The sequence below is a fragment of the Peromyscus eremicus genome, chromosome 18, assembly GCF_949786415.1.
Source record: "Peromyscus eremicus chromosome 18, PerEre_H2_v1, whole genome shotgun sequence".
NCBI classification, from domain to species: Eukaryota; Metazoa; Chordata; class Mammalia; order Rodentia; family Cricetidae; genus Peromyscus; species Peromyscus eremicus.
The window spans coordinates 38,387,056-38,398,555 of NC_081434.1; positions in this window are offsets into that span (position 1 = coordinate 38,387,056).

Consider the following 11,500-nt stretch of genomic DNA (forward strand, 5'->3'; position numbering starts at 1 on the left):
CAGAGTCAGGCGGTGGTAGACCCTTCATCTGATCACATGGCAGGCAGAGTCTCTGTGTGGTCAAGGACACAGCCAAGTGTGGTGACACGAGCCTTTAATCCCAATACCAACCATAGAGACCTGGAGGTCTGTATAGACAGGCAGTGACGAGGAAGTGATGTGGCTGGGCTTAGAGCCAATAGAAGGCAGAACAGGAAGGTAATAAGGGTGCAGATTAGACAGGAAGAAGCTCTCTCGGGAAGCTACAGCGTGGTGGTAAGCTAAGGCTAGTCAGTGGCTCTTCGCTATTTCTCTGATCTCTTCGGCAAACTTTATTTATTTATTAACATACAAATAAAATATCACATTTCAGCACAAATAAAATATCACCACACTCAACACCCACTCCAAGTATACATAGGAAAAACTGGGGGGAAATAAAACACTTTTTTTTTTTTTTTGGTTTTTCGAGACAGGGTTTCTCTGTGTAGCTTTGCGCCTTTCCTGGAACTCACTTGGTAGCCCAGGCTGGCCTCGAACTCACAGAGATCCGCCTGAAATATAACACTTTTAACAGTTACAATATCTCTGATTAAAATTTTAGTACTCAATTTAAAGAAAGCTCAGGTTCCAAAGTAGAGGATTAGGATTAAGGTTGAAGGTAGGTTCTGGGAGTCCTTTGCACTCAACTGACAACATGAGAGGGGATCATTGAGGGAGAGGATGCGCCCAGGGAGCAGACAGAGGCAGACGTATTAGACTCCATCTCTTCATCGCTGTCATAATCTAAACGAAGGTCTTAAATAAATTTGTTCACGTTCTTCACAGCAAAGGCTGAATTGTGCCCCTCTGTTTTATATAGTTAGGTGCCTATACCTAACTCGCTGGTGGTATTATAGACTTGTGAATATCAGTTAGGTTAGAGTAAGATCCTGAGGGACTCACATGGCATTGAAGCCTTTAAAGGAAAAGATGCCAGAGAGATTCCTCTGTGTCTCTCTCTACCCTGCAAGAGCATAAGGAGAAGGTGGCCCTAAGTCAGCCAGGAAGAGGGCTCTCATCAGGACTCAGTCTTGCTGGCACCCAACCTTAGACTTCTAAATTGCAGAACTGTAAAAAATAAATCTTGGTTGTTTGTTTGGCATTTAATTGTGGTGCTCCAACTTGACTAATAGCACCTTTAAATTGCTTTTGCATAATTTGCATGTATTTAAAATTCTTCATCATAAGCTTAAAAGGTTACCAAGACTGTAATTGTCATTGTCCTATAACAGTGACCTGTGTACTTTAACTGTCTCTACAGGATGAAAGTGTGATGATGGTATAGTCCTCCATTGACTGTTCTAGACTGTGAAGAAGTCCTTCATTTCTCTCAGGTCACAGTTTCAGAGGGTCCCGTCCGCCACAGTGTAGAAGGCATGGCTGGGAAACCGGAAGAGGAATACTGGCCACAGGAAACACGTCAGTCATCAGAAACTGAACACGGTTTCCTTCTCTTCCCGAACAAACATTTTGATTCCTCTCAATCACAGGATTTTATTTCTATCTAATATGATATTTTCTTAAGCACTCAAAGAAATCATTTAACTCAAAATTTTCATATCAAAAAATATAAAAGCTGAAAAAAGAATTGATTTGAGACAAGGCTTCACTACGTAGTCCTGGGTAGCCTGGAACTCACTAATAGATCAGGTTGGTCTCAAACTCACAGAGATCTGCCTGCCTCTGCTCTCAAGTTCTGCCATTAAAAACATTCTCCACCATGCCTGGAATGGTGAAAATTTTTAAAAACTTTTTTTTCTGTGACCACAAGGCTGATATATATATATACAGTATTTTAAAAGTCCATTTGTTATTAAGTTACTATCATGAGTACCATTTATATACAATTGACTAAAACAACATAAAAGAGAATACTAACTGAATACTAACTAAATAGTAAATAACACCTTACTAAAATATGATTTAGCATTTCTATTAGGTAGAATTCAGTATTTTTCTCATTAATTTATAAGTAGATATTATTTATTGTCAGAAAGGAACCTAATTCAGTGTCAATATCAGACAAAATAGATTTTATTTCAAAAATTGTTTCAAGATAGAGACCATTAGGTATTAACAAATTTATAACAATTGTGAACACAAGCACTGTAACTCCAAAATATACAAAGCAAACAGTGGCAGAATTGAAGGGAGGAACAGATAGTTCTGTAATAATAATAAATAATTATTTTTTAATATTTAATAATTCAAAAGCAAACAAGTTAGAAAAAAATCTGAAGAATGAAACCTGGGGATGGTAGCTCATGCCTGTAATCCAGCACTGAAGAGGTAGAGACAGGAGGATGGAGAATTCAAAGTCATCCGTGTCTATTTAATTAAAAATAAAAATAAATAAATGATAAGTACACAATAAATAAAAAATAGCCATCAACACCTCACTTTCAATAATCAAAATATCCAGACAGAAGATAAGTCTCTTAACAGTCTATTGCAGTGAAGAGACACCATGACCAAGGCAAGTCTTCAAAAAGAAAGTGTTTGGGGGCTGGTTACAGTTCAGAAGTTTAGTCCATAATTGTCATGGCAGGGATGATGGCAGCATGTAGGCAGACATGGTGCTGGAGTAGTAGCTGAGAAGTACAGCTGGATCCACAGGCAGCAGGAAGAGACTGAGACAAAGGCCTGGCTTGAGCATCTGAAATCTCAAAGCCCATCCCCAGTGACACACTTCTACCAACCAGGCCACACCTACTCCAACAAGGCCAGACTTCCAAATCCTTCTTGAGTAGTGCTACTCCCTGATGACTGAACAGAGAAGGGAGAGGAGGACCAACAGGAAGACATTGTGTCTGAAGGTGACATAATAAATCACCGGCTGAGCAGACGGCTCTGTGGAGAACTGCTGTGCAAGTGTGAGGACCCGGGTTCTGATTCCCAGAATCCACGTAAAGCCAGACTCAGTAGTGGGCCCCTGTATTCCGTGCTTCTACAAGGTGGAAAGCAGAGACCAGAGGATCCCTGGAATTCATGGGCCAACGATAGCGTGGTGTATAGTATGACAAGGACCCAAGGTTGTCCTCCAACCACCATACATGTGCACATTATAAATACACACACACACACACACACACACACACACACACAGAGAGAGAAAGAGAGAGAGAGAGAGAGAGAGAGAGAGAGAGAGAGAGAGAGAGAACTCAATACTTTAAAATTTTATTTTTATTTCATTTGTACATGTATTTTGCCTGCATGTATCTGTGCACCACATGCATGCCTACTGCCTGCAGAGTTTGAAGAGGGCATTGGATCCTCTGGAAGCGAAGTGAGCTGCCCTGTGGGTGCTGGAAATTGAACCTAGATCCTCTGCAAGAGCAGCCAGTGTGCTTAACTGCTGAGGCATCTTCTCAGCCCCAAACTCAGTGCTTTGCATACTAATTTAAAAAACAAGCTTTAAATGGGGATTGTGAATTCTTTTTCCTTTCTTCCTTTCTTTTATTCCCTTGTCCTAGGTGTGAACATGATAGCTAGTATACTAGAAGCCTTTTTATTCATTTAAATCAAATAATTTAAAATATTTTAACTTTTTAGACTTACTTATTCTATGTTATGTCTGTTGAATGTTTTGCCTGCAGATATTTATGTGTACCACATGTGCACCTGGTAACCGTGGAGGTCAGAAGAGGAGGTCAGATCCCCTAGAACTAGAGTTATGGGCTGCTATGTGGGCACTAGAATTCGAATGTGGATTTCCTCAAGAGCAGCAAGGGCTTCTAACTGCCCAAACAACTCTTGAGACTCCTAAAAGAGTTTTGAAATAGTTTTCACTATGTTGTTCAGACTGCTCTCAGAGTGATCCCCCTGCCTCAGCCTCCACATGACTACATGTGCAGCAGGCCACAGTGCCTGGGTGAAAAGCATTTTTTCTTTTGGCTGTGATGTTACCTGACTGCCTGATGATTCTGAACTATTTGATTTTGGCCTTGCTTTATGTGGGAAAGAAATATTTCTTTCTTGATGGAACTGTTGCTAGCTCTGTGTGTGTGTGTGTGTGTGTGTGTGTGTGTGTGTGTGTGTGTGTGTTATGGTTAGCCAACTCCCAACTTCTCCCTCAATAACACACACACACACACACACACACACACACACACACACAGGCACACGCGCACACACACACACACACACACACACACACACACACACACACACAAATTCAACAAAGCATTTAACCAAAGGAAGGGGGAGAGCCTGTTGACCATTTTCCCTTCCACAAGAGTCTGCAAATACCCGTATCCTAATCTAAAATTTCACAATAACTGCCTGCTAAACTGTGTGGAACTTGTCTAAACTTTCAGTTCCTCCAATAGCGTTTTCTTCTTTGTAGTGAAGTCCCTTGTTACCAAAAAAGTTCTCCAGGTCATCAAATACTTTCTCCGAGGACGGCAGTATTTCCTGGCATGTGCTTGCTCAGTAAAATGATCAGTGTATTAAAAGCCCACGGGGCCTCTGCTGAAGCCAAGGATGGCACTGCAGCTCCTTTGCGGCATGTGTGAAATCTGCCCATCACATAAACGTTCTTCTGCAGCACAACACTCTGCCTCTCTGTCCATTTCACACGAAATGCTCAGTGTGCTGGGAATGCTGGGAAAGGGATTCCTTTTTAGGGCCTTCTGCTGCAACAAAAGTCACAATGTTAGAGGCATAGTGCACCTCTGAGATTAGTCAAATCTTTTATTTGACACAAGAGGAAACTGAGGCACAGATTGGCCACCAGACTTCCTTATGGCAACTCAGCTGGATTCTACCGGGCCCATAAACAGAACCTAAGGATCCTAGATGCCTTAACTAGTTTAATGTGTGATTGGCATCCCCATAAGACACAGGGAGCTCTATGTCCTTCTTTTAAGCCATGTCTGTCTAACTTAGTCTGTCAGAACACACCATTCTGTGCTTGACATTAACAGGCTGTCATCTAAAAGAATCTGTTTGAAAAGCACATGGTGTGTTCAGCAGAACTAGAGAAGGCTTTCTGTACAGACTATAGTCATTGAGAGGGCTGACTAGCTGCCTCCCCCCTCTTCCCACATAGCAAACTCATGATGCCATGGAGTGCTCAGTCGAGTTCCCATCCGTATATGAAAACTTAGCTTGGCACGGTGCTTGTTAGAACTAAGTCCGACCAGCTGTATCTCAGCCACAAGGGAGATAAACAGACAATGTGGTTGCTTCGGGACAAATTGTATCAAAAACACACACCATTAAGGGCATACACGTGGATGACTTTACATCTAAGCAGATTTTAGCCCTTGGACTGAGGTGCCACGCATATGGACGATGAAAACAAGGGATGCCTGTTTAATGGAGCCCTTTGGCAGGTCATGTTTCTCACTAGATCCTCTAGAGTTTCAGGAGAAAGTGACCAAGTCTGCTACCTTCTGTGACTGTCTTAGGTTAGGTTTTCTGCGCCCGTCTGCCATATTTATTTATTAGTTTGTGTTTGTTTTTTGAGACAGGGTTTCTCTGTATGTAGCTGGCTTTCCTGGAACCTACTCTGTAGACTAGGCTGGCCTCGAACTCACAGAGATCCTCCTGCCTCTGCCTCCCGAGTGCTGGGGTTAAAGGTGTGCACCACCACCGCCTGACCCATTTGCCGTCTTAATAATCACCTTTCTGTTTCCTTTCTGTTTGTTCGTGGTGTTCTGGTTTATCTGACTTTCTTTACCCGTGCCCCATATATCCACAAAGCTATGCAAACATTCCCACACTCCAATTCTGGAACATTTTCATCATCGTCAGAAGGAGTCTTGCATTCGTGAGCACTGAGTTCTAGCTCTGCTTCTCCTGGCTTGTGGCAACCACTAAGCTGTGTTCCAAAGCTATTCTGCACATTTCACAAAAGTGGAATTGGATAACATGATTTTATAGTCAGTGTAAGTTACATTAGTGTAAGTCCTACGCACGTTGGAGCATATCTCCTTGCTTCATTCTTTTATATACTTGCAATTTTTAAAAGAATATTTTTTTGGAAAAAATGCAAATGCAATGTATCCTTTAAGAGACACCTTTGCTATTCTTGGTAGAGAAAACAAAACAAGATATTTAACTTGGAACTCAGTTTGACTGATTAACATTGGTGTAGAAATACAATACAAAAATTTTAATCTCAGTAATTAAGAAGTAAGGAAAACGAACATCTAAGGGAATAAAAATGATCATCTTAATATATCATTTTTTTTTTCTTTCAAGTCTTAGTGAAAACTAAGAGAGAAGCCAGGCTCGTGTATATATGACTGTCATGTATTTATTTTATGACTCAGAAGCCTCCGTGTGCTGCTGAGTCGGCACATGCATCTGTCCGTGGGACAGAAAAGAACAGGAAAGAGCACGAGGCTACAGCTGAATTTAGAAAGTTAGAGGTGCTCGCATCTGCCACACAGAGAGGGACAGGAGATTCCTTCCAGCAGGCGAGGGAGCAGAGCACAGACAACAGATGTGAGGAAGGTCCCAGGGCTGTCAGATTTCAGCATCCTTGTGCCGAAGAAGGGAGGCGCCAACATGATTGATGTCGGGAGGCTGTATAAAAGCGTTCGCTACCTCTGCCGCTGCTTGTCACACTGACCCGCACGTCTCTCGACTCTTCTTGGGGTTTCTGTCAAGTGGTGCAGGAGGGAGAAAACTCTCGGGAGAGTAACCTTTTATTGTGGTCATGCCAGAACCCACTAAGAAAGAGGGTAAGAACACCCATAAATCTTCTTGTTGTACTCTTTAATACGTATTTTGGTGTTTGTTTTCCAACAGGTCTCTGGTTCTTTTTTTAGACAGACTATAAAACAGTAGAATGACTGGGATGCAAAGATAAAATTCTCGAGTGTGAAAAGGCCAGAAGAAAAAAATATAAGACTATATAATCAACTGAGCAACATCTGATAGAGTTTATAAAGCAATATTGATTCCAATGATTAAGTGAAAATTCTATTCTTCAATTTTAAGAGGTCCTTAAAATGCTTAAATCAAAGATATTAACTGTTCGTGGGGAGGGAGGCTGCATTTTCAAGCTTATTTTCTTACTTTGTTTCTCAAAATTTCCACCTTGTTTGCAGTGTACAGGGGTGGGGGGCGTGGGATGCCTTCTCAAACACTTGATAACTGTGGTCAAGTCTTCGAATAAGAATGTGTGATATTATTTGTAGTTTTACTATTTTTTTCCACAGGAAGGTATTTAAAATATACAGATGGATTTGATTGTTGCTTTGGGAACTCAGCTTTGAAATTCTTACTTGAAAAGAAAATCTTTCTGATAATGACTGGTAGATTGAACCTGCTCCTGAGTTTTGCTATATACAATTGCAAAATATTTAGTCTTTTAAAAAAAACAATCGAGGGGTTGGGGATTTAGCTCAGTGGTAGAGCGCTTGCCTAGCAAGCAAAAGGCCCTGGGTTTGGTCCTCAGCTCTGAAAAAAAAAATTGAGAATAAAAAAGAAAAATAATTAAGGAATAGTCAATTGCTAGTCAATAATGTAAGCAAGCTGGTGTGGGTGACTATGAAAATAGTGAAAATGCACATTCATCACACAAATATATCAACTAATTTTTAGTAGAAACATCTTTTGTAAATATCATCTCATACTCTGGTTTCTCTTCAGATGATATAAATCTTTCATCCTTTACTAATGATTACAGAGGAAAGGAATATCTTTGAGTTTCAAGCCAAGTTTCTGATGCTTTGCTTCTCTGGGACTAATACAAAATATAAATATTTAAATCAAATCAGTTTCATTGGGGCTTTTTAATCTTTTTTTTCTCCTCTACATAAAAGCATACTTGTATGCACTCACAGATACACACACACAAGATTAGCAGAGAACATAAAAAAAATATTTAGGCTCTTTGTTTCATTTTTAATTCTTAAAAGTGCTTGTTACCATTATTCTGAAGAACTTTGAAAAAGATGCCACGCCTTGAACATGAAGTTGAGATACTAACCAAACTGTGAAGAGGCTTTTAAGTGTTTTTCTTTATGTAATTAGGTAGTCAGTGCTGACAGGTTGGGGTGATCAGTTACAGGTTGGCTCTACTTAGCGGTAGAGAGAATTGATGGATGAAGTCTTCCTCCCAAAATAACCACACCAAATGCATGCATTAATATGGGAACTTAATCCCAACTGTGGGGAAGTGTGTCTAACACTTTAGCAAAAGTGTCTTATTTGTGATGCAAATGATTTACATGTGTATTAAATGTCCCTTTTATCTGATGGGTCACTTGACTTGCCTCTTGGAGACTTACTTGGATGAAATGCCTTTTATGATTCCCAATTGAAAACAGAAGATTATTTTAATTATTCTGAATTTCATTTGTTGTTTGACATCCCAACTGAAAATAACAAGAAAGCTGGAAGATTAATTAGTAAGGTTCTAGGCTACAGGACCGATAAAGCGAATTAAATGATTCTGCCTGCTGGATGCAGTGGAGTTTTGTGTTTGGTTTGGCAACTTGATCCAATCTCTTCTACATTTAGAGAGAAGGAAATTACAGAGCTAGGAAGAAGACAACATATTTTTCCTCTACCATGTATTTATACTATATGTTTTATATAGTATATTTGAAAAATAAATCTACATGAATACTAAAGTCTCCACGAGTTTCTTTTGCTGTCAAAGTACTTTTGGTATTCTGTGTAGGAGCCCCTCCGCCCAGGACAGTAATTTTATACCCATAGATTCTTTGCTTAGTTTAAATTTGGATGGTGAGAAGCGGCATCCCAAAAAGCATCACTGATATATTTAAAACCCATCGAGGAAGTACAGCGATTTGCTTTTTTTAATTCCCTTACCAGCAGAACTGATTGGTAAAGGAGCTGTGTCCCAAGTTTGCCTTGGTGAAACTGCTGCTGTTGGCAATCACTGTCATTTACATCCCGAAGAATGTGGTCATTGCTGTGCTGTCCTGGTCTGAAGCAGCTTCACTGTTTCGATGATTTCATATAACCACGGTTGTCTTGTTGCATGGAAGCTGCCCTCTGAAGGACAGAGCAAACCAGCCACGCTTCAGAACTTCCTGTAGATATTCACCCAAAGAACCGGCTCCTCCAGCCCTAGGGATCTGCCTTCTCCTCCCCAGCTGGGAACACCGTGCCCAGAAGGGCTGGACTACTGCTGTGAGCCTTGATAGGATCTGGCAAAGAGACGGAGTTTTCAGCACCCAAAGGTGCAAAGGACATCCCACTTAGGTGCCTCCAACCTGCAGTGGCCTAATTCTGGGAATGTCATGTCAGTTCTTCAGGGAGTGGGTCATTCTGAGGATGAGAAAGACAGGTGCCCCTTTGGACCTCAAGGAGGAAGTCTGGTGGAAAGAATTAGTCTATATGAAAATATTTTGGCTATCTCAAGGACTCCGTTTGGAAACAGAAAGCATCTTTTCCCCTGGGTGGTGCTGAGGGTCAAATCCAGGGCCTCATGCATGTTGGGTGTGTGCTCTGCTATTGAACTCCATCCTTGCCTAGAGCAGAGGTAACTGCTTCCCACTGTCTCCTCTGTTTCACCAGCTGCCGATGCGTTCAGACAACTGTGTTATTTACCCCATGGACCCATCCTACACTCTGTGTTCATATAGACTCTGAAGCCATTTTATTTGTCTAATAAGATGGTGAGAAAAGATGCTGAAAGGAAGCTTCAGTTGTTAGGAATCTCCCAGAGTGCCTTGCTAATGGATTCATTCACATACCAACTATTAATTAAGCACTACCGTGCTCCATTTCAGACAGATGGATAAGGTGGCTTCTTCAGGCCTTCAAGGATAATTGCCTCTCTGGGTCCTAGTATGTAAAGAAACTGCCTCTGGAAATTTTTCTTTCTCCTGTCAAAAAGAAACTATCAACACAAAATTAAGAAATTTTAATGATGTTTCTTCTCGGGATAGAATCTTTATTAGTTTGAAAATATTATGGGCTTGGCGAGGCGGCTCAGCAGGCAAAGGCACTTGCAGAACCTGACAACCTTAGTTCCGCCCATGAGACCCACATGGTGAGAGGAGAGAGCCAGCTCCCACACGTTGTCCTCTGACCTCCACATGCTCACAGTGGCTCACATAGACACAGACACACGCACACACATACATACACACACACACATACAGACACACACATGTACATACATACATACATACATATATACACACACAGACACACAGACACACACATGCACACAGACAGACACACAGACAGACAGACACACAGACAGACACACACATGCACACAAACAGACACACACACACATGCACATACACAGACAGACAGACACACACACACACATGCACACAAACAGACACACACACACATGCACATACACAGACAGACAGACACACACACACACATGCACACACAGAGAAACACACACATATAGACAGACAGGCAGACACGCACACAGATACACACACACACAGACACACACATGCACACACACAGACACAGACAGACAAACACACACACAGACACATACATGCACACACATTAAATAAAATGTAATAAAATTATAAAAATAATACAAATGATGCTTAAATACCTAAAAATTATTGTACTTCTGCAGCATGTAATGATGAACGCCACAAGGCCTGGCTCTTTAGAATCTGCACGTAACAGTTAGCTGTTAGATTCTATGCTCTCTTGAAAAATTCTTTTCTCACACATTGAGTTGAGGCCTCACCACGAATTTCACCTTTGCCTTGTGACATATTGGGTGCTATTATATTTTGCATATGTAACTCATCAGAAGAAATCAATAGTTCCTTTTGGTCCTGTGCATCCATCAAAATACCTGTTGGCATTGTCATAGTTTTCTCCTTTCACATTGGATCCTTTCTTGCACACTCCAGACACAGGACAAGCACAGGGTCATTTATGACTGCAATTGTAAAGGTGTATTCAGTAACTTCCAGAATCAAAGTCGGGGCTCTTGCGCTGCACTGACATCCAATGTAAAGTATCTGCTGTGTGTTCTTGGGTCATTTTTGGTGGGAACGGGAGGGAACATGGTCACACAGATCTTTTTCAGTCCAGCAGCCTTCCCCACTTCCTCTACTTTTCTTTCCTGGTCCCTAGAACATCTTAAAGTTTGGCAGAGTATAAAAACCAATCTGAAACTAAAGTGGCATCCTTCACCTCTTGCCTATTTCTAAGCATGACTCTGGGCTTAGTCATCGTCAGAAAAGGAGCCCAGTGACGGGACGCCTCCCTCTCGGATTTACTCACTGACCTTCAGGTTCCACATGCAAGCCACTGGGTGGCTTATTTGAAGTCCCCAAATAAACTTGATTTGCGAAATCAAATATATATATGAATATATATACATATGAATATATATATCCTTAAATTAGGGGGAAGTTAATGTATAGGAAACAAGATAGAAGAATAGAGGAGAAAGGAGGAGGCATTTCTTTTTTTTTAAATGGAGAGTAACTGTTTTCCTTTTAACTCTGCATGAGCATGTGGATCAAGTAAAAAGCTCGAATGAAGAGTGTACAAG